Here is a 22,556-nt window from a genome sequence, read left to right as displayed (position 1 = left end):
CATCGCTGTCTGAGTAATGCACTTTAATAGTCTACAGAAGCCTTGCCTCTGTGCAAAAAGGCAGACACCAATGTATTGTAGCAGACAATGCTTTCAGAATTCAAGGTCTTTCTACTGTCACCGTGTGCCCCATATTTAACAATTTTAGATTAAATCAATAATAATCTTCTGCTGACCAAAAGGGACTTCACTGCTATTCAAATAAACCAATCCAATTTGATAAGAAGCCAGACTATTTGGATAAGCATTGCAAGCAAATCAGTATGAGATACCCTCTTGGAGATTGTCTATTTTCTCCTTATCCTTGATTGCTTTAAAGGACTTTTTGCTCTGGGAAGTAAGTTTAGTGAAGTTTCATCTCTACTAAAGGGACAAGTCATAAAAGAAAGGCTTGAAATAACCGAAATATTGAAAGACCACAAGAACAGAGTATAGGGTATATTCTAACCTCTCGAGTCAAATTACAGGAATCAGAAAAATGATGAGTGGCCTCCAGTAACGCCCCATATAATCCAACTCGAGAGAACATTTTTCACTGTGTTCCAAAATGTATAGAAATCAATATTTAATCAGCACCAAATATTGGACAATGCACAAAAGAGCCTGAGATGCTAAATGCAAGACAGTTACAGTGGTTTGCTGTCAATGGAATGACTAATCTTTTAGAAAGGATTAGAAATAAACATTGCGCCTGGAAATGCATCACTGTAATATTAAGTGGATTTCTGGAATACCACCATTTGCGTTTACAGTAACTCAAGATCTCCAGAGCCCCACACCCTTTGTAGTAAGCAGAACAATAGGCCTGCCAGTGAAAATCCCCCAGATTCCCCGCAGTTAACAAGAAATACATTTTGCAAGTAGAACAAAGAATCACAAGTGCAGACAGCCTAATACCACATCCAGACTTGGCTTGATGAAGGTGACCCCAGCATTAGACAGAACAATAAGTTTGCGTGACATAACGACTGCCGTGGGTATGATCAGGATGGTAATTCATGCCTGCTTTGTACAACGTCTTGTCTCCCTAAAATAGGTTTGGATGTGTTTGTGTATGTGCATGTGTGTGTTCGCAGTTCACAGACTGAGGGATATGTCTTATGCTTGTTCTAATAGGCTTTGCACCAGTGAGTGCAGGGCTTACAGGTGTACTTCCTCCTACATACACACACGCACGCGCGCACACACACACACGGTCACATTAGCTTTCATGAGTCACCGCGCTTTTCTAATTTGCATGCCACTTAGTTTTTCCCTGCACAGCAAAATCGCCAGTGTCAAATTGACACTGTGAGTGTTAAATTTAACACTAGAAAAGTGTCTATATGTGTCCACTCTTTTGAGTGTTAAATTAACACTTTTCAAAGTGTTATATTTTTAACAATGAGCTAGTGTTATTTTAACACTGCACAGAGTTAAAGATTAACACTGAGTTACACTGACCAGTGTCAAAAATATTCTACACTGGTGTTAAGTGTTAAAAAATTAACACCGAATAGTGTTGGTAGTACTTTACACTAGCCCTGGTGTTTAAAAATTCAACACTGAATAGTGTTAATTTTCTAACACTAACACTAGTGTCAGTCAAATCATTAATACTACCAGATTACAATAAACTCCCATTAATCTGATATCTCTACTGCTACAAGTAACCCCTAACATCTACCCATTACAAAGAAATACAAGACATTAACGTTCCAAAATACTTTGTATTCTGATACACCACAAATAAACAAGTTATACAAAATTACAGTATGGGACAATGTACATTTTGTCATCAGTGCCATTTGAAAATTGCCTATCATAAGGTCTATAGTACACCAGATCATCTACAGAGATCAGTGCAAAGACATCTAATCCATCCTCAATAACAAATGCATTTAAGTGATCATTGAAATATACTGTTGAAGCCTTACAAGTTAGAAGATAAGCAATGCAATCTAACAATTATATTGACAATCTTACTGAACAAAGGCATCTCATTTTCAACACCAGAACAAACATACATCCCAACTTGATATCTGTATCATGGTATCAGTTGACAAACAGTCAACAACAGATTGTTTTGCATGTGCATGGATGTCATTAACCAGTTCCTCCAATGAAACAACTAAACACTGCACAGTACTTTCAGGAACTCCTGATGATTGTACCTGAGCAATAACAGAGCTGCACATGTTCAGTATTTGCCTTTTTTCAACTGGAACCTGTGTAGCAATTGTCATGGGATGAGCCACATTTACAGGCTGTGAAACAGAGGTTCCATCGTTAGGTACAGGCTCAAAAGTATTGATGACCTCAGAGTGAAGACAGTCTCCATGTGCTCGGAGTAAGTGCCGCTTGTAATCAGAGTACGTGCGAAAGATAAATGAACATCCAGGCTCTCCACAGGTCAAACGTAAAAACCTTCCTGGGTACAAACCATGCTGGAACTTCAAATGTTTAAATAACACTGAGCAACTTGTGTGGTGTATCTTGCAAATGTAACAGATGAACATTTCCAGTCAAAGTGCTGAATAGTGGATATCTTTAAACTGTACAATGAAGACTTCCTCTTGTTTCCCTGACCCGAGGACTCTCCTTCACACTGCCAACATCAATGCCATACACGGTGGTCTGGATGAATGTGTAGAAGTTGTTCAATGCCTTGTCAAAGGACACGGCAAATAAAAAATGTGCCTTGAAAAGTTTTGCCTTGTCAAAACCTGCAACTCCCATCTGTGTCACACAGGGAATGACCTTTTGATCTAGGACAATGTAGAAACTCTGGATGATGTTCTTTCTTTCTCCAACACACAGGACGAATGGCTGAGTGGGGCCAGCCTTAAGAAAAGCCTCCGTGCTACCTCCCACCTGAGGGAGAGAAAGAAACCAAGTGATTCACATTAAACAAAATTGGTAATCTGATGTTGAGGCATAGCTGCCTGAAATTATGACAATATTAAAATGTTTCACTCTGCGCGCACAATTATTTTTGTTTCAATGTGTACATTTAGTTTTAATAGAAACAATAACATGTCAGTCCTGCAACACCAAGCCTGTCTGGGATAGATACATCTGCTGCACGTTGGATCACCTTGCCATCTTAAAATATCAGCCCTTGATAATTTGCATCTGTTCTCATCAAAAGAGAAATATACAATTCTAAAAATCATACCTTGATGAATTTCATTAGGTGGTGAGCAGCATCTGATGTGCTAATCTTTGAAGACTTCCCTCCCTTAGATGTTGGAGGTACAAGTGAAGCAGCAAAAGCTGGCAGCCGCCTCGCAGTCCCAAACTACAGAATAGGAATTAAGATCATCACAATTACTGTCATTTAAAGGACCACAGCAGTCATTTTTTCCACGTTATGTAATACCATGATGACATTTTAGACACCCGATAATTTTTCAAATAAGGCAGTTTTCCAGTGCCTTGGTATACAAATTTCTTTCTAGAGACTTAAAATCTTCTGGCCACCACGTGAAGTACATATCGAGTCATAACAATAGTAAGATCACGTAACTTTTTTTGTGTTCAAACTACATTAAATGTCATTTCAGGTTTAACATGTTTGTAAGCTTGTTTTCATACCATACACAAATTAACAGAAACCCAATGTGATTTAGAAAATGGACAGCTGTATTCCAATTTGTAGTAAAGGTTTACCGGTATGGTCCAGTGATATATTGTGTTGTGGGAATTAAGCAAATGCTGTAAAGGCATGCAAAATCTACCATTTCCAACTTACACTTACCACCCTCGTCAGAGTAACGCTGTGCAGAAATGAGCAGCTCATCCAATTCTGTACTCTGAGACAGATTTTTGCAATCTTTGATGATCCTTGGCTTGGTTGGCCACTTTGCAAGGAACTTAGCAGACACTTCCTCCCCAACAAACAGCATTGTGAAGTCTTGGTCAACCTTAAACACAAAGTGTAACAACAGAAACAACACATTAACAAGAAAACAAACAAAGGAACCACAAAGCTGTCACTAAATCATTTTATGCCTTACCAAGCCAGGTGTACAGAACTCTTGGGAAAAGGTCCAGGACAGTAGAAGCTGTGGCAGGTTCTTGAACCACTTTTTGCCTATGTTGAAATGTCACCTTCATGTTGTCTTTGACATGTTTCATGTCAGTTGAGTGCCTCTTCCTTGCATTCATCACCTGACAACAGCCTCACATTTGAACACAGGTTGCGAGGAGTCTTGGGGCTGTCTTGAAAAGCTGACTTTGATTTCTTCATCTCTTGTCAGGAACCAGCATATCACCACCTTCCAAGAGTAGAATAAGGTCAAGCATATAACACCATTTCTTTGCAAAATATCTAGCATGTCTAGTCCCTTTAGACTGAGCTAAAATTCATTTTGTTAAGAAAAAACATCCTTGGTCCATCTTTAAGTAGTACAAGCTGTGTAACATGACTGCAATACAGTATTCTCTCAATTATTGCAGGGGTCAGTAGAAACCATATTTCTATTTTTTATATATTTTAAGCCATAAAAACCCTCCCCACTCTCTAACAAACCCTAATATAACCCTGTTATTCATTTTTAGACTAGAAAATAAGAATAAAAATAAGTGTACACATTAGTTTTGACTCTCACTGAACTAACAAAGCCAATCCCTCCACATGCTTGTACTCTCTTGTTACCTCGGCCAGGTCCGCGGCTCTGAACCGTGGTAAAGAGACCTCTGGCTAATACGTCGGGTTGTCGGGCTTGTAGCTTTACTGTCAGCGAACACAGTGTAAAGTCGAGTCTTAACAGCTTTCTTACAACCAGGCACTCCTTTTGGCGGCAGTGGTTATTATTATATTTACATGCTTTCTTCTTCCATTTCTCCTCGGTAACAGCTCCTACTTTCTCCCTAACTCGCGCTCAAACACACAACGTTCTCCCTACAGCACGGACTACACTGCCCATGAGGGCCTGTAACACTCTGCCCTTATTGCCTTCATATTAAATCATTTTTGGCTAATGACCAAAAAAAAGTCACTTCAAGGGCCAAATTGCATTATACTTCTTCACCTCAATATACAGGCCGCAAGAAGGGGTGACGTGGGCCGCAAGTGGCCTCTGGGCCGGGAGTTTGAGACCACTGACCCTAAGGCTTTGGCAGTTTAATTAAAAAATAAATAAAAGGCATTTAATAAAAACTGTGACATATATTAAGTAATATTCATTACAGTCTGCCAATAGCCAGATTATGCTAAATGAATATTAGGAAAGTAACTGGTACTTTGCAGAGTTCTAGCTAGCAGTAGCCCAGCTAAACAAAAAACAGTTAAAATTCAAATATGACACTTAAAGATGATGTATTTTGATATAAATACTATTTTTTTTACTAGTTATCATGTTACTTGTTCTAACATCAATCTAAAACTTAATATTTAACCGAATAAAACTTACCGCAGCAGCAAGAAAAAATGGCGACCGAAGATTCTGAAATGCGAAGCTCCACAGGAAATGAAGGTGTGGTCTAATTTAACACCCACAGTGTTAAAATGCAGTAACGACTAAAATCCACACCAACACTTTTCAGGAATCAACTCCCGATGTGTTATTTTAACTCGATTAAGTGTTGAACTAACTCGGAACTCTGTTGAATTCTACTAACACTGAAAAATCAACACTGGCATTTTTGCTGTGTGCCTCTAAGAGGAAAGTTGTTTTTACATTCCATAATATGCTTTATTTTGAAATACACATTCTTTTCAGGAAACAAATGGCGTGTTGTTTACGGTTTCACTGAAGTGTTTCCAGTGATATGATTCCACATGAATGACTACATATGTATTAAATGAATTTGAGGAAAAAAATTGTGCACAGTGCGAGGATGATGCTGCACTGGTGACCGCTTCTCTGTTTGGCCCATTCAGATCTTCAAAGACACAAGAAAATAGGTAGGCGATAACTCACCTTGAACACATAAAAGCGTGCCCACCAACCAGGCCACATGGCAATCCACCTGTCACAAATATCTCTCCTGGATGCAGTAACAGAGTGAGCAGGTGAACCCAGACCACAGAGCTACCAAGGCCCTGCATGGGCTTCCATTTCTGACAACACGTACATCTGTTCCTGAGCATTTTTTTCCATTAAAGAACAGGCAAAACAACATTTAATGGCACAAATAAGATGTGCTGTTCTTACAGCGAGCAACGTCAGCATAAGCAAGATTATGCTTCCGTGAAACCACAGTGTGATCTTCATTCTTCAGATTAATAAAACAGCTGCTTTATCTTGGCAAGAAAGATGTTGTCATGGAAATTTGATGTCTGCATTGGTGAACCCTTTCAGATATTCTTCCTCTGAATAAAGGAATGTGCTGGCAACATTTCCAGGCCTGTCACCTACAGACACAGACCCAGTGAGAGACAGACAGCCGGCCGCACAGTTGGCCATAGCATCATCTAGCCAAGGTTAGCAAAGGTCAAAGTCACCACATGCTTCTTAACCAGAGCCATATCAATGACGCACCTCCAAAATTCCACATTATGCATAAGTAGGCCATTGCGTATTGTTCTATTGTTTCTAGCCTTGATTTTAGCAAAATTAAGGTGACTATTTATGTTGCTATGTCACAATGTTCAAGATGCATATGTAATTATAGGCTGTATGTCATTTGGTGGAATAATACTTTTAGTATATATCGACGTCTGCCCAGAGCCATGCCTGACTTTTCTTGGAAGATCATCATTATGACAAAATCACAGAAGACCCAAAGCGTTAATTTTTGAAATCTGCAGGAGACTTTCTCCAAGCGCAGTACTGCTAATGAACACTTAAGCCCCCAACAGGCTCTGTGACAGTGTGTCTCTGATTGCCCATGGTTTAATATTTCATGCATATTAGTCCCTTACATTTTAAAGGTACTAATTTACATTAAGCAGCAGGCCAATACATGTGAAACACTCAGGTTTTTTTCAAGGATTAGTTAAACATACAGTCACGCACTTTAGACTATACATAGAAATATGTATCGCAATATCATTTGATTTAAATAGTGGAAAAGCACTTGGCTCTTACCTGGTAGTTTATTTTGTCACAAAAATGACGAGAAAAGATCTGCACTGGACAAATTTGCAGCAGATTTTTAAGGTGTACCTGAGATTTTTTTATCTATTTGTTTATCTTTACAAGGTAAGTTATTAAAAATGTCAGTGCACCACACTCTAACCTTTTTGTTCTGTTCATACGCGACTGTACAAATAAGCTGTGTAATTCTCAAAATATTTGTTCCCAATCATACTTTAAGCATCGTTCTTGCGTTGTTGTCAGTTCTATCTTACGGTTTAATGTTTGGCTGACTTAGATAAAGGAAGCAGTAATAGCAGTAATACTCTTAATTCTTAATTTTCATCTTTCTGGTAGTCATTTTGACCTCGGCATATTATTAAAAACTATTTTGCACTTTTAAGTATTTTATGTTGCTTAAAAGCTTCTGTGTTCCCCAAAAAGTCTAAAAGAAACAGAAGGGGGGTGGGGGGGATTCACTGGAGTGGACAATCAAACCGCAAGCGCGGGTCAGCCACAAAGATCCTCCCGTAGGCTACAACATTCAGCTAAAGGTGGAGCACTCATTGAGGAACATTATAATGATGTTTGTCAGTGCCAATGATTCTGCTTGAGTTGAGAACAAGAGGGGCGAGAGTGGCTTTAGACTCAACAGAGCAGAAGAATGGCTGACAGAAATGGTGGTGGTGGTGGGTGAAAGAGGCACACTTGTGTCGTGTTGCTGTACTCTAAGTGAGGCTGTATTGAAAAGGAAGCCAGTGTGTGGTCGAGGGGAAAGGTGTGTGTTGGGCAGAACATCCCTGTTGATGACCTCATTACGTGAACATCAGCTAATGATTTAATGGTATGTAATTAAACAGATGTTGTTTGGGGATTGTGTAACACTTAAGCTTGCATCGATGAAGCTGTGGCGGTTGCTGTGGTGGCAACTGTTACTGGGATGGATTCATATTATCATTGTCTGGGCGTAAATGTCAGATGCATCCTGTTTTGTTTCCTGTTCAGCTGCAGCCACAAAGAAGTCATAAGATGTGCTTGAGTGCATGGCAAAGGCACAGATTTGGTGTTTATCCCAATAACCTTCCTATTTGACCCCATTCAGTCCGATCAGCTGTTAGTTAAACCAGGCATGGGGTGGAATAGCCTCAAGGCCCTGCTGTGGGATCACTAAATTGACCTTGCAAAAAACATTACAGTAAACAATATTTTTTGAATTTCTGAAAATATTCGAACCAGGCATTTAAACTGAAGTCTGCAACATATGTAGACAGCAGTGTTTTTTAACATGGCATTCTTGTAAGAAACAATTGGCTTTTCACATGTCCAGCAGTTGTTTTTGCTACTTGGATAGGTTAGTATTCATATGTTTGCTCTGTCTTTGGTGATTGCTAACTCCGAAAGGACCTATCTGGATCTTTAACAAACAACCCTCCCCATCTTCACTGACACAGCAAGAAATAACGTAAATTGTCCTGAGCGAGAAGGAAAAGTAAAAGTCTCTTGGATGTCAGTGTGACTGCCACATTTCAAAGAAGAAAAATTGGACAGCTGATTTGATGTTTTCAGTCCTGCAATGTGAAAAGGCAGAATAATTTGTTGCATATGATTGTGGTGTTGGTGCAAACATGGTAACTGGAGGGCTGTTGTGTTAGCTACTCTGAAGAGGTTGCACCTGGCCACTTGAATTGGCCAGGCTTGAAGTTAGACACACAGTCAAGGAAAGTGGGATCAAACAGTGAATGATAAAAACATCCGAGAAGGATGCGGAGGTGTTTCCTTTGAGTGGATTGCGTCTATGCGTGTGCACACGGCACGAGTGTTCATGAGTCTAAGAGTGTGAAATTGTATGTTACTCTTGGTGTTCTTGTTTCATGTAACCCGCGGTGCAGATGTAAATCGTTACCACACCTCAGCAGCTGTTTTGGTGTCATTTGGTTTACTTGTCTCAAACATCTCTGCCCCAACAGCTCCATTAGTTTTCAAATGGAAAGCTGTAGGACACATGTTGTTTTGCTGTTCAGCAGAGATTGACCAGCATGTCTCTTGAAAATTACTTTGCACCAGTAGCAGCAGTGGCCACCGGTTTCCGTCTGTTCTTTTGTGCAGTTAAAACCAGCGAGGCATGGCTAATGTAGAATTTGTAATTTACATTTGTTCTCCTGCTTGCAAAAAATTGCCAGTCTTCACATCATCTAAATGAGGTGAAGCTCTGTTGTTAAGGTGAAGTGAGTTATTCCAGGATTTTAACCTTGTCTATCGCAGTAATGAGCTTAATCAAGAATAATTTAGCAGAACAATCTTATTGAGAACTGCTAATAACGGTGAACATATTTTGGATTGCTCTAGTATGAGTAAGGTGTTGATGTTTTGGCAGTTTTCTGATTTGCAGCATTCAGAGATGTTTTAACATAATCCCACAATCTTTCCAGGAGTTAACGTTCCGGCAAATTGACCCTAAGGTCAGACAACGCTCAGACAAATTGGAAAAACCCCAAGAGCCACATCTCAGACTCTACAGACCTTACAATTAGCAATTCAAATGTTAAAATTCAACTCTTCCAAAAAATGTGGCTTTTTTGGAAGGGTTTGCAGCACATGACAGACCAAAACCATGGCAGCTCAGCTTAAGTTTGCAAAGTTGCATAAAAACAAAACCTTCTGGAACTATTTCCTGTCAGCAAACAAGACCAAAGTGGATAATGCACCGTTCCATATTTGGGCAAAACACAACACAGTATACTGGCACCAGCAACCGTCAACTGATAAACCCCAGTGGTGGAGGAGGTGTTAATTGTGTGGATGCCCTCAAGGGCTTCCACACTATTGAGTTCCTGTTTCTCTTTATTCTTTATCTTTTCTTCATCTTCAAGTTGCTTCCGTACGTTTTTCGGCACTGAACTACTTCAGCAGTTTTTGTCCGATTTTCTCCGTTCAAACTCTACACTGTTCTGCTCTTTCTGCTTATTGCAGCTATGACTTTTGGTGTTTATTACTGTTATACTTTTTAAAATATTACACTTTTTTCCTTTAATTTGTCCCATTGAAATGAATGGAAAACTTCCACAATTCTGCTAAAACTTGCTTGTTTTTGAAACTTAACTACTTTGTCATACTTTCACCTAGAAACTCCATTCAAACTTTAAAATGTTCTCAGACTATTGGGCTATTCCTGAATGATTCAGCTTTTTCAGATCTTCTACCGTTTTAATCTTATCTCTCTTTAAGTTTTCAGTTGCAAAATTGTGATTTTTCAGAAAATACATGCGTTGTTATGGTTGCTATGCAATTAACTCAGAGTGTACACTCGTCCATTCTGAATTTTCTCTTCATGTCCGAACAACTTCTTGCTACTCGCTCAATTTCCACTCAACTCCCACAAATTATACATCAAAACGTAGGTATTTTTGCAGGCTTTCAGAAAATGTCACTATCATTGTTGTGGGATTTATAGAATTTTGGCAAATCTTCTCAGACCAACACAAAGTCTCAAAACTCTCCATAGAAACTCAATGGAGAGTTTCTTCAAAATCACCGCTGGATTTCTCTAATGAGAGGCATTTTCAAATCGTCATATCTCGTCATATCTCCTTAACGAAACAAAGTTGAGACATGACGCTTGTGCCAATATATCTTCAGACATCCCTGATGCTCACAATTCAAGAATTTTTTCCTCACCTATTACCGTTTGGCCATGAATTACACTTGTTCACAGAATGAGCGTTCTAGCCCCTACGGTTAGGAAATTATGGCCATTTGTTCGAGGGGAATCCTGAATGTGAGAAATACACTGCAGAAAACTCATAGCTGTCTCTGTGTCTGTGTGTGTAAGTGCTGATTACAGCAGGTGCAGCCAATTTAGCTGACCTAGATATACCAAGCCCAGACTCTTAACAGCCCCTGTACACTTTGCTCTATGTGTATGTGTGTGTGTATATCAATATTTCTCCCATGTTAAAGTATTACTCCTCCATAATAGTATTTCTGTTAAATCAAAGTACTTCTACTACATCTTAGTACTTCTGCTCAATCATAGTATTTCTGCTAAATCATAGTATTTTTGAAAAATCATGGTATTTGTGCCAAATCATGGTTTTGTGGGCAGAACCATAATATTTATTTTATGTTATGAGATTACTACTAAGTGCAGGAATGTCTGTTATGTTATAGTTTATGTGCTGAATATAGTATATCTGCCAAATCATAGTATTTATCCCAAATCATAGTATTTATGCAAAATTACAGTATTTCTGCTAAAAAGCAGAAATAGTACCTTTTAGCAGAAATTTCTGTCAAAAGATATTATTTATGTTAAAACATAGTATTTCTGCTAAATCATAGTATTTCTGCCAAATCATAGTATTTGTACTTATTCATAGTACTTGTGCCAAATCATAGTATTTGTACCCAATCATAGTATTTCTGCAATATGATCGTATTTGTGCCAAATCATGGTATCTTTTTGCCAAATCATGGTATTTGTGCCAAATCATGTTATTTGTGGCCAGTTAAAATTTCTGTTATATTAGTGTTACTACTAAGTCATAGAATTTCTGTTATGTTATAGTATATCTGCTGATTATGGTATATGTGCCAAATAATAGTATTTATAGCAAATAATAGTATTACTGCCCAAACATAGTATTTCTTGTAGTATTTGTAGTACTAGTTGTTGCAGTATTTGTGCAAAAACATAGAATTTCTGCAAAATCATAGTATATCTGTTATGTTATAGTATTACTACTAAGGCATAGTATTCCTACCAAATCATAGCATTCCAAATCATAGTATTACTGCAATTCCATAGTATTTCTGCTAAATCATAGTATTTTGGCCAAATCATGGTATTTGTGCCAAAGCATAGTATTTCCACAAAATAACAGTATTTCTGCTATGTTATATTATTACTGCTCATAGTATTTCTGCCAAATCTTGGTATTTGTTCCAAAGCATAGTATTTCTGCCAAATCACAATATAACTGCAAAATAAAGGGGTTTTTTTTAGACAAATCATAGTGTTTGTGCTAAATCCTAGTAATTCTGCTCAATCATAGAATTTCTGCTATGCTGAAGTGCTTTTTGCTAGATTACAGAATTTCTGCTAAGTCAAAGTATTTCATGTAAATCATAGTATTTATACCAAGTCCCAGTGTTTCTGCCAAATCATAAATCATAAATAATGTGGCGTGTTGGGGGAACAGCTAGTTCTCTCCCATCATGCCTTGGGACATGTGCTGCATTTTAGATGTTCTTGTTTCATTGTTTATGGTTACGTTACTTTTAACTGTTGTCTTGAATGTTGTGTTTATACTACGGTACAAAGTCACTGACAGTTATTGTTTTATAGGAAGAATGCAGTACCATAAGTGAGTTCTGTTATGCTGTTATTGACCCTTGAAGCACATTGTGGCACAAGCAAGTATGTTCAATAAAAAACTCCCCCTACCAGCTTGGGGTGGAAATACAGGCTCAATCTCTCTCTGTGAGTTTCTTTGCAAGATTCATCTGCATGCCACAATAATTTTAATAAAGCAAAGTTAAGATGAGAGGCTGGTGCCAATTCATCTTCAAGCACTGCGGACACTCACGGTTGGAGCAGTTTTTACTGTCATCTTACTGTTTAGCCATAAATTACGTTTGTTTTCAAACTATTAAAATGAAGCCGTTTCTTCTCTCGTCATATCTCCGCGACGGAGGTACAAAGAGCTATCGCAGTCAAAGTTCATGAAATTCTGCTGATTCACCCAGTAAAGGAATTGTGCTTCTATCCCACCTAGTTTTTGAGTTACACGACATTTTGTAACTCCAGAAAACGGCGCTTTACGCCTCTCACCGCGATCTAATTCTGACTGCTCATCTCCCTGTTTTCCAGGCACTGGCTCTCTTTGCCGGTGGCGCATTTGGTAATGACACGGGTCTGCAGCCCAAAGGTCGTGGGTTCAATTCCACCTTGGTCCACATGGTTTTTTTCACTACAAATTTATACACTATCACAGACCTGTAATTTATATTGATAATTTATTACAATTCTGCAAAGTTTTATGATGTTAGCAGTTTGTCTAATACGGACCTCAGATTCTTGTTAACGCTCCATGGCAGAAATACATACAAGTACACAGCCTGATGAAGCAGACAGAAGCAGTACCTCTGATTGCAGAAAGTATTACTACTCCATAATAGTATTTCTGTTAAATCAAAGTACTTCTACTACATCTTAGTACTTCTGCTCAATCATAGTATTTCTGCTAAATCATGGTATATTTTTGCCAAATCATGGTATTTGTGCCAAATTAGAGTATTTGTGCCCAATTAAAATTTCTGTTATGTTATAGTATTACTACTAAGCCATAGCATTTCTACCAAATCATAGCATTTCTTCAAAATCATAGTATTACTGCAATTTCATAGTATTTGAGCGAAATCGTAGTATTTGTGAAAAAACATACTATGTCTGCAACATCACAGTATATCTGTTATGTTATAGTATTACTACTAAATCACAGTATTTCTGCCAATTCAAGGAGGCTGACTGTTACTAAGTGCATCAGTGTACATAGGTCATCTGTTGTGTTGGAGTGCCCTCTTGTGGCGCCTTTGGGTAGTGCCTTAGTAAACGTGAACACTGCAAAGAAGTGGTATCAGACTGGTTTGTAGTGGAGGAATTTGTTGCCAGTTTCTTTCATCTTTAATCTGTATTCATGTTGTAATGTAGTAGTACCACAATATGGCAGAAACACTATGTTTTGGCACAAATACTTTGATTTGGTATACTTTAGCTTCTTCACCCCTTTTCAGCAAAATTTTCATTTTTTTCACCCCTTTTCAGCACAAATTCTAGCTTTTTTGGCTGTTTTCAGAAAAAAAAAACTCTTTTCAGCAGAAACTCTGCTGATTCATCTCTTTTCAGCGCAAGTTTCTGCTTCTTTGCCTCTTTTCTGCAGAAATTCTGCTGATCCACCTCTTTTCTGCTAAACTTTCAGCCTTTTCACCTGTTATCAGCACAATTCTCAGCAGCTTCTGCTCATTTCAGGAGAATTGTCCATCTCTCCACAACAACTTTTTGCAACTTTTCATCTTTTTCAGCTTTTCAGCAGACAGCTTCAGCGTCAAGGCATCCACACAGCATTTTCGCAGGAAATGCAAATTTTTCTAGTTATGGCTTGTTTTGCAGCCACAGTACCTGGGCTCCTCACAGCTATTGAGTCAAAGATGAACTTTTCTGTATACCAAAGTATTCTCGAGTCAAATGTGAGGCCATCTGTCTCATAGATGAAACTCAGCCCACATTAGGTCATGCAACAGGACCATGATCCCAAGCACAGAAGTAAATGCCAACAAAATAGCTTATAAAGGAAAGTCAAGATGCTGCAATATGACCGAGTCAAAGTCCAGACCACAGCCTGATTGAAATGCCGTACAGGGACCTTATAGGTATGTGCATTAAGAAAAAACAAAACAACAACAAAAAAACTCCAAACCTCAGTGAAATGAAGCAACAAGAAGAGTGGGCTAATATTCCTCGACAGTGATGTGAGAGCCTGATAAAGTCATACAGAAAAGAATTACTTCAAGTAATTGCTGCTATAGGTGGTTCTACTGAATCATGGGGTGTATTTAGTTTTTTATGGGACTGCAGATTCAATGGGACTACAGTATTAAAGCTACATCAAAAAACCCCAATTGCAGTATAATTAAATTGGTGAAATTATATTTTCTAGTAGTCTTTTAACCTTTTCTTCAGCCTCTCATAGAAAATTTAAGGTCTTTTCATGGTAAACAGTGTAAGATGCCAAGACTGAAAACCTTAAAAATCTGCATAGGTATCGAATCTAGTTCACTCCTGTAGTTCACAGGAATAAATTGTGCCTGGGCCTGAAGTGCAATCATCTGTTGCATAGGAATGACAGGAACTGTATTAAACAGAAATTTGTTACCCAATAAGGAGGTTAAAGTTTCTGAAAGTGTTATAATCTTAAACGTTTTGTGGAAGAACACAAGATGGAAGAAATTTTACATTCCTTTTTTCAGTCTACCCGGAGTCAGTTAGTTAGGTTTATGGAGAGAGACACTAGTCATGTAAGCACTAACTGTTATTATGAGATGAGAGACTAAAGTGAGCTGGCTGTCTTGAAGGCAAATGGTTATAGGCCTTCCATCACCCTGTCCTTCACACCCTTATTTTCGCTGCGCTACAAATGTCACATTACTTCCCACACTGGATTTGACAGTTGGCACTGAACATAAATAACTAATGTACAATATCTGCATATTTGGAGCCTTTGGTAGAGTCTTTATACAGTGCAGCACATGCTGCATTTTCTTTACTTTGAATATTCTTTACGGAGAACTCTTATAAGCAAATAAAAATAGATCCATTTCTGAAATATAATTACTGCATGAAATTCAAGTGCAAGTAAATAACCTTAGATGATTGTTGATGTCAACTGAACAATCTATTTGGAAGGACCAGGGCATTTTTTATTTGGATGAGGGCCTCATATATAAAGCTAAACTACAAATATATTCATTAAAAAGGCTGGACTGGAGCTTTTTTTGAAGTAGCTTTTTTTTTCTTTCTTTTTTTGCTTCGTAGATTACTCGGACAGATGGTAGGAAAAAATTGTAGTGGAAAAAAAATGTTTCAGGTCACAAAAAAGGAAGCACTGACAGAAAGCAAAAAGGAGCAAAGTAAAAGTCAGAAATGCACCCACAGGCGATATTACACAGACTCAGCAGTGGCAGTTCCAACAGAGCTTGGAATGGCTAAAATGTTCAAAACACAGTGGTGACACCACTTCAGCAAAAGTCATCTCCGCCTGTCAGAGTTAAGAATCTTCAAAGCCAAAGCAACTGAAGAGCCACCTGTTCTGTAATGCCTCCTATAACTGGGTGCTGATAGCAGCAAAGACTGCTTCTAACCCTATTAGTGACAGTATTGGCTCTAAAAAAAAAAGTACCATCCAAGCTATACAGAAATGTCCTTCAGAAAGCCAAGTGCATGAACACAGCACAAAAACTACAGTGACGCCATGATAGTCATCATGTCACAGAGTCGCTAAACAACTTTGAGAACGACGTTTGAGAAATAAAAATGTGTATTTTCGATGATGAGAGGGAGAAATATCTGGCAGTGCTAATTCTCTACAACGAGCTGAACACTAGCATGAATGAATAAAAATGATGGAAGTATGTGTAGCATTTATGCTCGTTTTATGTAGTATTTTAATACAATTTGCGCTCTCCTCTTTCCTCCACAGCTATAATGTCTCTTTTTTTCGAGTCTTATGCGCTGAGCTACAGCGTATGATATGTCTGACAAAAAGGGCAAGCCAGTTACTGTTTGTTTATGCAGTGTTGAAAATATCTAAGGTTAACTTAGTATTGGTCTTGTATAACTTAGTATTTACATTTTTTTACCGCACTTTTTTAGTTTTACAAATACAATATTGATTATATGTCAACAATTAAATGCAGTGAGAACATGATAATAAGTCTTAGTTTTTCTTTCAAGGAAGTTTTTTTCCTGCAAATGCATAGCTGAGTAATTTTCAGCAATAATAATTATAAACAATATCTCATGCCTTTCTCTCCATCCAATGATCCAGAGTGGAATGAGCTGTTAGATACATTGTTTTGTAGTAAAGCTGAAGCTGTAGCATTATTCTCATGTTACTCAAAAATTGGGAAAATGGTGATTCAGCTGCAGCCAAATCATATCCTGGATAAATACTAACCTTAAAAAAAGACCACAAATACACACACTGAATATTTTTTCACTAAAAATCTCATTTAAAACAATGCCACACATTTGTTTGTTCACTCGTGTCTATAAGGGCATATGTATTACATTTACAGAAGTCTCTTAGATCTGTCTGGTTATGAGTCATACGAGTCTGACAGTACATTCCCAGTGCAGGTTTAAGGCTGGTGAAATGTCTCAGAGTTCTGACATGCTCATAGACCCTCATGTGCAGAACCAGAGGAGTCCTCCTACAAGCCAGAACAAACAAACCTGCAACAGCCCCGCCAATGGCAGGAGTGACATAATGAGGACAATGAGCGCACTTCTCTTACAAGTTCTCTTCTCTTATCTGCACCCGTGAAACATGGTTGGAGTATTGAAATCCCATCAGCTGACCTTCACTGTTTTCAAAACCAATTGAAGTGCAAATCAGACACCATTTGTGCGGACAGCGTCAGTAGTAAAGTACTGGCTTGAGCCTCTGTCTGCTTTTGAAATATGACTGCTACAAATGCTCAAAACATCTGAGGTTCAAGATTTGAGAAATTACGTTCATTGCGGTCATAGCTGCCAGTGGGTTTGCACCTGTCCCAACAGTTTAAAAGACTGGAAAAAGAACTTTTGTGGGGCTGCTGGGACTTAAAATATATCACAATTAAGGGACTGGAACTATCAGTTTTGGGGTCATTTATTAAAAAACAAAGCAAAAACAAAACAACAAAGGTACTATATTACACATTACACACTCATTACTTTAAAATATAAATACGTTATACTATTTAACTACTCAATGGGGAAAATAATATACTTGTTAAATTACTTTGCTTTGTAACACCAACTGAAATTCACAGGTACGTAATCACCAGCAAACCTTGGGCTACAGTGCCACTAGCTCACACAAATCCCTACACTAATGAAGAAATACTTTCTTTTAGTGTTAAAGGTTGAAATCAAAGCCGACAACACAAAGTAGAGTTGAAAACCAACCAAAGAGACTTCAACGAATCATCCGTCCACTTGTACTGTAGAAACAAGTACAAATAGAAAAATTGAGGTTAAAATGCTATAAAACTGCATCCATTAAGGCTGTTGTCATTTTAACTTGTGGAAATGCTTTTTTTTTGTTTATTTAATATAAACACACCCCCTAACAATAATCAGTGGTCTCTGTAGCCCGCTCTGGCTTTTTATTAGCACTATTCATGTGCAACACATCTTTCAGCTCAGTTTTTAAAACACAACTTACAATATAACTACAATTATGGTTTACCCAAGAATCACTCTGAGGCTAGCTATGACTTCAATACATGAAGCTTAGGATCTGTCATTTTTTACAGCGAGTCACCCAAACCACGCAGCAGCATATTCATACTTAACCTTGCGTTGTGGATGGATCATCCCAGACGTTTTCTTGACTGCATTTGGTCTGTTTTCAGCGTCTTTTTCCTGATGTATGATTTCATACTGACTGATGAGGTCAGACTTAAGACGAAGATTCAAGATTTGTTTGTTCTCACCAAGCTCTCACTTGGTATCACTTCCTGTTCCTGTTACAACACACAGTGGGGTTTTTATGTAACTTATCGGCTTAGCCAGTTACATAATTTTCAATTAAAAATTTATTGATAATGTCGTATTTCATAGTGTAATCTTCACGTGCTTTATCCAAAGCACACTCTCTGTTGATTCACCCGCTAATTGTTTTCACAGTATTCACTCACTGTGTCTTTAGAGATTTGCTAGCTTATCTTAGCTGGTAGCTGCCTCTAGCAACATGGCCTCTTCACCTCTCCCTCTTGCACTTTCTTGCCCATTGTGTCAGATGTTTAGTTACTCCTCTGCCTCCTTTAGCAAAAATGATACTTGTAACAAATGTAGTCCATTCCAGGATCACTGAATTGGAGACTGACAAAAAGTTAGAGCTCTGTTGAGCCAACCATTCATTTAACATTAACCAGTAATGACTTCATGAATTTCTTCACAAATAAGATTTTAACCACTAGAGAAAAAATTACTCATAATCATCTCACAGATGTAACATTATGTCGGCTACTTTCAGTACCACTGACATATCGTAAAACAGCTAGCTAATCATCTGCAGAGGAATGGCTTATTTGAAGAGTGCAGCATTCAATACTGTTGACCATAATATTTTATTAGAGCGATTAGAGCATGCTGTAGGTATTACAGGTACTGTGCTGCAGTGGTTTGAATCATGTCTACCTAATGGACTCCAATGCATTCATCACACACTAAGGTTAATTATGGAGTTCCACAGGGTTCTGTGCTCCTTTAGGCAGTATCATCAGAAGGCATAGCATACATTTTCACTGCTATCCAGATGACACAAAACTACTACTACTAACTAGTTCATGCATCTATTACTTCTAGGCTGGACTACTGCAATTCATTATTATCAGGATGTCCCAAAAACTCCCTGAAAAGCCTTCATGTGATCCAAAATGCTGCAGCAAGAGTACTGACAGGGACTAGAAAGAGATATCTCTCCGATATTGGCTTCTCTTCACTGGCTCCCTGTTAAATCCAGAATCTAATTCAAAATCCCACCAGTGCTAATATGCTTTGCTGATAGTAAGTTTTGACAACCTACAGAGCAAGAGGTGATAGTAGGAGCGTAGTGAGTGCGTATGTGTTGGTTGAAAGGATGTTGGTATATTTCAAATGTTCAGATGCCTGCGCTGTTCCCAAACCTGATGGCAAAATTCAGGCTGACAGCATCAGTTCAGAGTTGGGATTCTGATGCCCCTGGCAATATTTTTAACCTTTCTCTTGAACTCGTGGGCATTGAATTTCTCCATTAATTTTGCTGCTGAGGTGCAATGCCATTGCATTACAAGGTGGTCAAACATTCTGTAAGTATCTTCCTAATAGTGCATCAGTAAAAGTTGCACAGTGTGATTTGTTCATGTGAAAAGGAGCCACTGACTCATTATCGTGCAGATGATGTGATGAGTGAGGAAAGGACCCCACTAACATGAAGTCAAGATTCCGAAGCTGCTGACTTGTTCCTCTAAAATCCAAAATAAGGGTGTGCCATCCTTTATGTACGAGTGTGTGTGTGTGTGTGTGTGTGTGTGTGTGTGTGCGTGCGTGCGTGTGTAATTTAACTGCAGCCCTCAATAAGCACCTTGGAGTTTGTTGTCATGGCACATTGAAGTCTAGGGTTTAAGTTGTAGAATATCTGTTTTTCAAGGTCAGTCGAATGACAGTGGTATCATCAGTGCATTTAATCATGGCATGTGAGTTGCGCATGTCTGTGCAGTCATGTGTGAACGGTGAGTACAAGATGGGGCTGAGGACTCATTCCCAAAGGGGATCCAGCATTGAGAGGCAGCGCTGAGCCAGTGGAGCTGCCCATCTTCACATCCTGGGGTCTAACAGCGTGGAAGTCCAGGATCCAACTGATCAGGGAGGACCCGAGTCCCACATGTTTAAAAATTTTTGGTGTTGCCTATCATAATTTTCTGTGTGTGGGGGGTAGTAGATTAGGGTTCATACGTTATAAGTTGTGTAAACGAAAATCCACTTGTTACTGACCTCTGGTGCTTATGCAAGAACCATTTTAAACATGCATCAATACATTTGACATCACAATGACTATGTGGCTGCTGTGTGGTAATGTTTCACGAATAGATGCTACTGAATAGTGGGGCTCTTAAGCCTTTTATAAAGTTTTTCTTTAAGGTGAACTTTTAGAGATTGAAATGATGGTTCAGTTTGTCATTCAAGGCAAAGTGGTCTAAGAGTTTAAAGAAAGACTGAAAGAAATGATGTGATTATAATCTAATAGAGGAATATATCTGTGAAATCTTTACATATTACAGAACAGACAACTCCTCTCATCTTCCCACACTTATTGGAAATGCTATTAACAACAATTGATTTCTTATTGCCGGAGGGTTTTTATTCTTATCTTTTTTTTCCAGTTCGTTAAATTTAATGTAATTTTGCAAAAAACAAGAAAAAAAATCATGAACTTCCTAGACTGTTTTCCAATAATTTATAAAACATGCCTGTGTAAAGTTTTGTATTTTTGATGAGATTACAGGCAGTCTGTTCACACAGCTGATATATTCACAAGACATTAAACTAAAGTACAACATCTCATACTGATAAATCGTGCTCAATTGACAAACTGCAAGAAAAATATACTCCTGATACATAATGTACTGCCTTGCATCAATTAAATGCCATGGAACTGCCTTTAAAATCCACATATTTTTTGTGTCAATCCTGTAATGGTCTGCAAAAAAAGCCTGCAACATAGCCAAAAAAAGATACTGTTGGATCAGGCAGTGGTGTGCACACAGAGGAAAATCAAACACTCATCTAAAGCATGGCTACTTTCTTCCGCACTTTGCTCTCAGTATGTTTATGAGCTTCTGAAGTGAGTGAAATGCACAAGGCTGTGCAGGTTAAAGCTCGACAAGGCAGGATTTCATGTGGGGTTACAGGAGGGAGGTGAGGAAGCAGCAGGGTGAAAGTTATGTTGTCAGGGAGGAGAACAATGGGAGAGGACAAGAGAGGCACAGAAGGTAAGAAGCACAACAAAAAGCATCATCTGTTTGTGAGGATGCCTTGCTGTATTGGTTTTTTCATTTCTTCAGGCAGAGCTAAGGCAGCAGAGAGTGAGCACACAACAGAGCAAGTGAACAGCCTTTCTGTGATGTTTGCACCTATAAATAACTTTTTTTTCAATCTTGACATCTATGTTTTTATCTCTAAATCCTCCCCACAGAGCTAAAAATCTATGAGCTGTAACCTAAACATAATTTACACTGCTAATTATCATATCCTCAACATACTGAAAATGTGCCTGCCTGTGTGCGAATTCTGATTTTGTATCCAGCACATCTAACCTTTAATGCACAATTGCCATCATTAAAATCTCCAACCTAGCCCACATGAGACCATTTGAATGGGATTAAAGTGGCGATGTCAGTTTTGGTTTCAAGGGAGGATGCCTTGACTTTGTGTGGGGCAAATTGATGTCAGGAATGGTGGGGAGGAGAGGCAGTGGTGGGGGGAGTGTCTCCTGATGCATTCTAAAGTGGCAGTGAGTGGACCAGCATCTATTATTTATCCCCCCTACCCACCATTAAGCCTGTAATGAGCTGGTTTAATTCACTGGGCAAACAGGCTTACAGCAGTCATGTATCAATAAATGTTAATTATCCTGGCTCCTGGTCGCATCTTCGAGTGCCCCAACACTGCAGTCTTGGCCTGATTGCTCCAGCATGGAATCCAATATGTTAGATGTCAATGCGGCATCAACTGAGGAATGTGGGGTGTGTTGTTTAGACAATTACTGCTGCCCTCCCAAGCCTTGGGTTTAGCATAATGGAGCAGGCCCTGTACTGTTAGGGCAATGCTGGCTCATCTGGATTCTCTGTCAACATAGCTATTGATCCGGCATTGGAACAGTGTCAGATCATTGTCTGTCTTACAGCACTAAATCATCATCATCATTTGCAACCCATAACAATGATCTAGGTAAAGTAAGTGGGAAGCAATGGAGATTTGATTCAAATGGATAGGAATGTATTTTTTTCTTTAATCACATGAGAAATTACAGTTAAAATTACCAACTTGCAAGTGCTGTTTTTTCATGCCTGTGGATCTTAAATGGGAATACAGTCTTATACTTTAAGAAGTGTTCAGTGCTTGAACAAATGAATTCTTAAAACAGGCCTGTCTAAATCATTGTAACTGTAGCTTTAAGGAGTAAAGCGTCTCTGGTGAACCAGGCCAAGCCACCTGTCAGCTCATGGTTTAACCAGTGTAAGCCGACC

The 22,556-nt window shown here is 38.6% G+C and overlaps 2 long non-coding RNA genes across 3 annotated transcripts in view; one reads left to right on the top strand and one right to left on the bottom strand.

Moving 5' to 3' along the window:
* The window catches only part of LOC112843254 (uncharacterized), a 46,502-nt gene that overhangs the window by 7,985 nt on the left and 15,961 nt on the right, over window positions 1-22,556 (top strand). The gene's annotated exons all lie outside the window — the stretch shown is intronic.
* On the bottom strand, window positions 1,690-5,633 carry LOC112843253 (uncharacterized). 2 transcript variants are annotated; one of them, XR_003215468.1, is made up of 5 exons: window positions 4,640-5,633; window positions 3,999-4,259; window positions 3,740-3,905; window positions 3,158-3,280; window positions 1,690-2,853 (listed from the first exon to the last, which is right to left on the bottom strand). It is a non-coding gene; the product is annotated as an uncharacterized LOC112843253 (long non-coding RNA). The 2 variants fall into 2 exon arrangements; XR_003215467.1 differs by having other exon boundaries at window positions 5,397-5,633.

Source organism: Oreochromis niloticus, linkage group LG20 (assembly GCF_001858045.2).
Source record: "Oreochromis niloticus isolate F11D_XX linkage group LG20, O_niloticus_UMD_NMBU, whole genome shotgun sequence".
Classification (NCBI taxonomy): Eukaryota; Metazoa; Chordata; class Actinopteri; order Cichliformes; family Cichlidae; genus Oreochromis; species Oreochromis niloticus.
The sequence above is the reverse complement of the archived record's forward strand: the minus strand, read 5'-3'. Positions and strand labels throughout refer to the sequence as shown.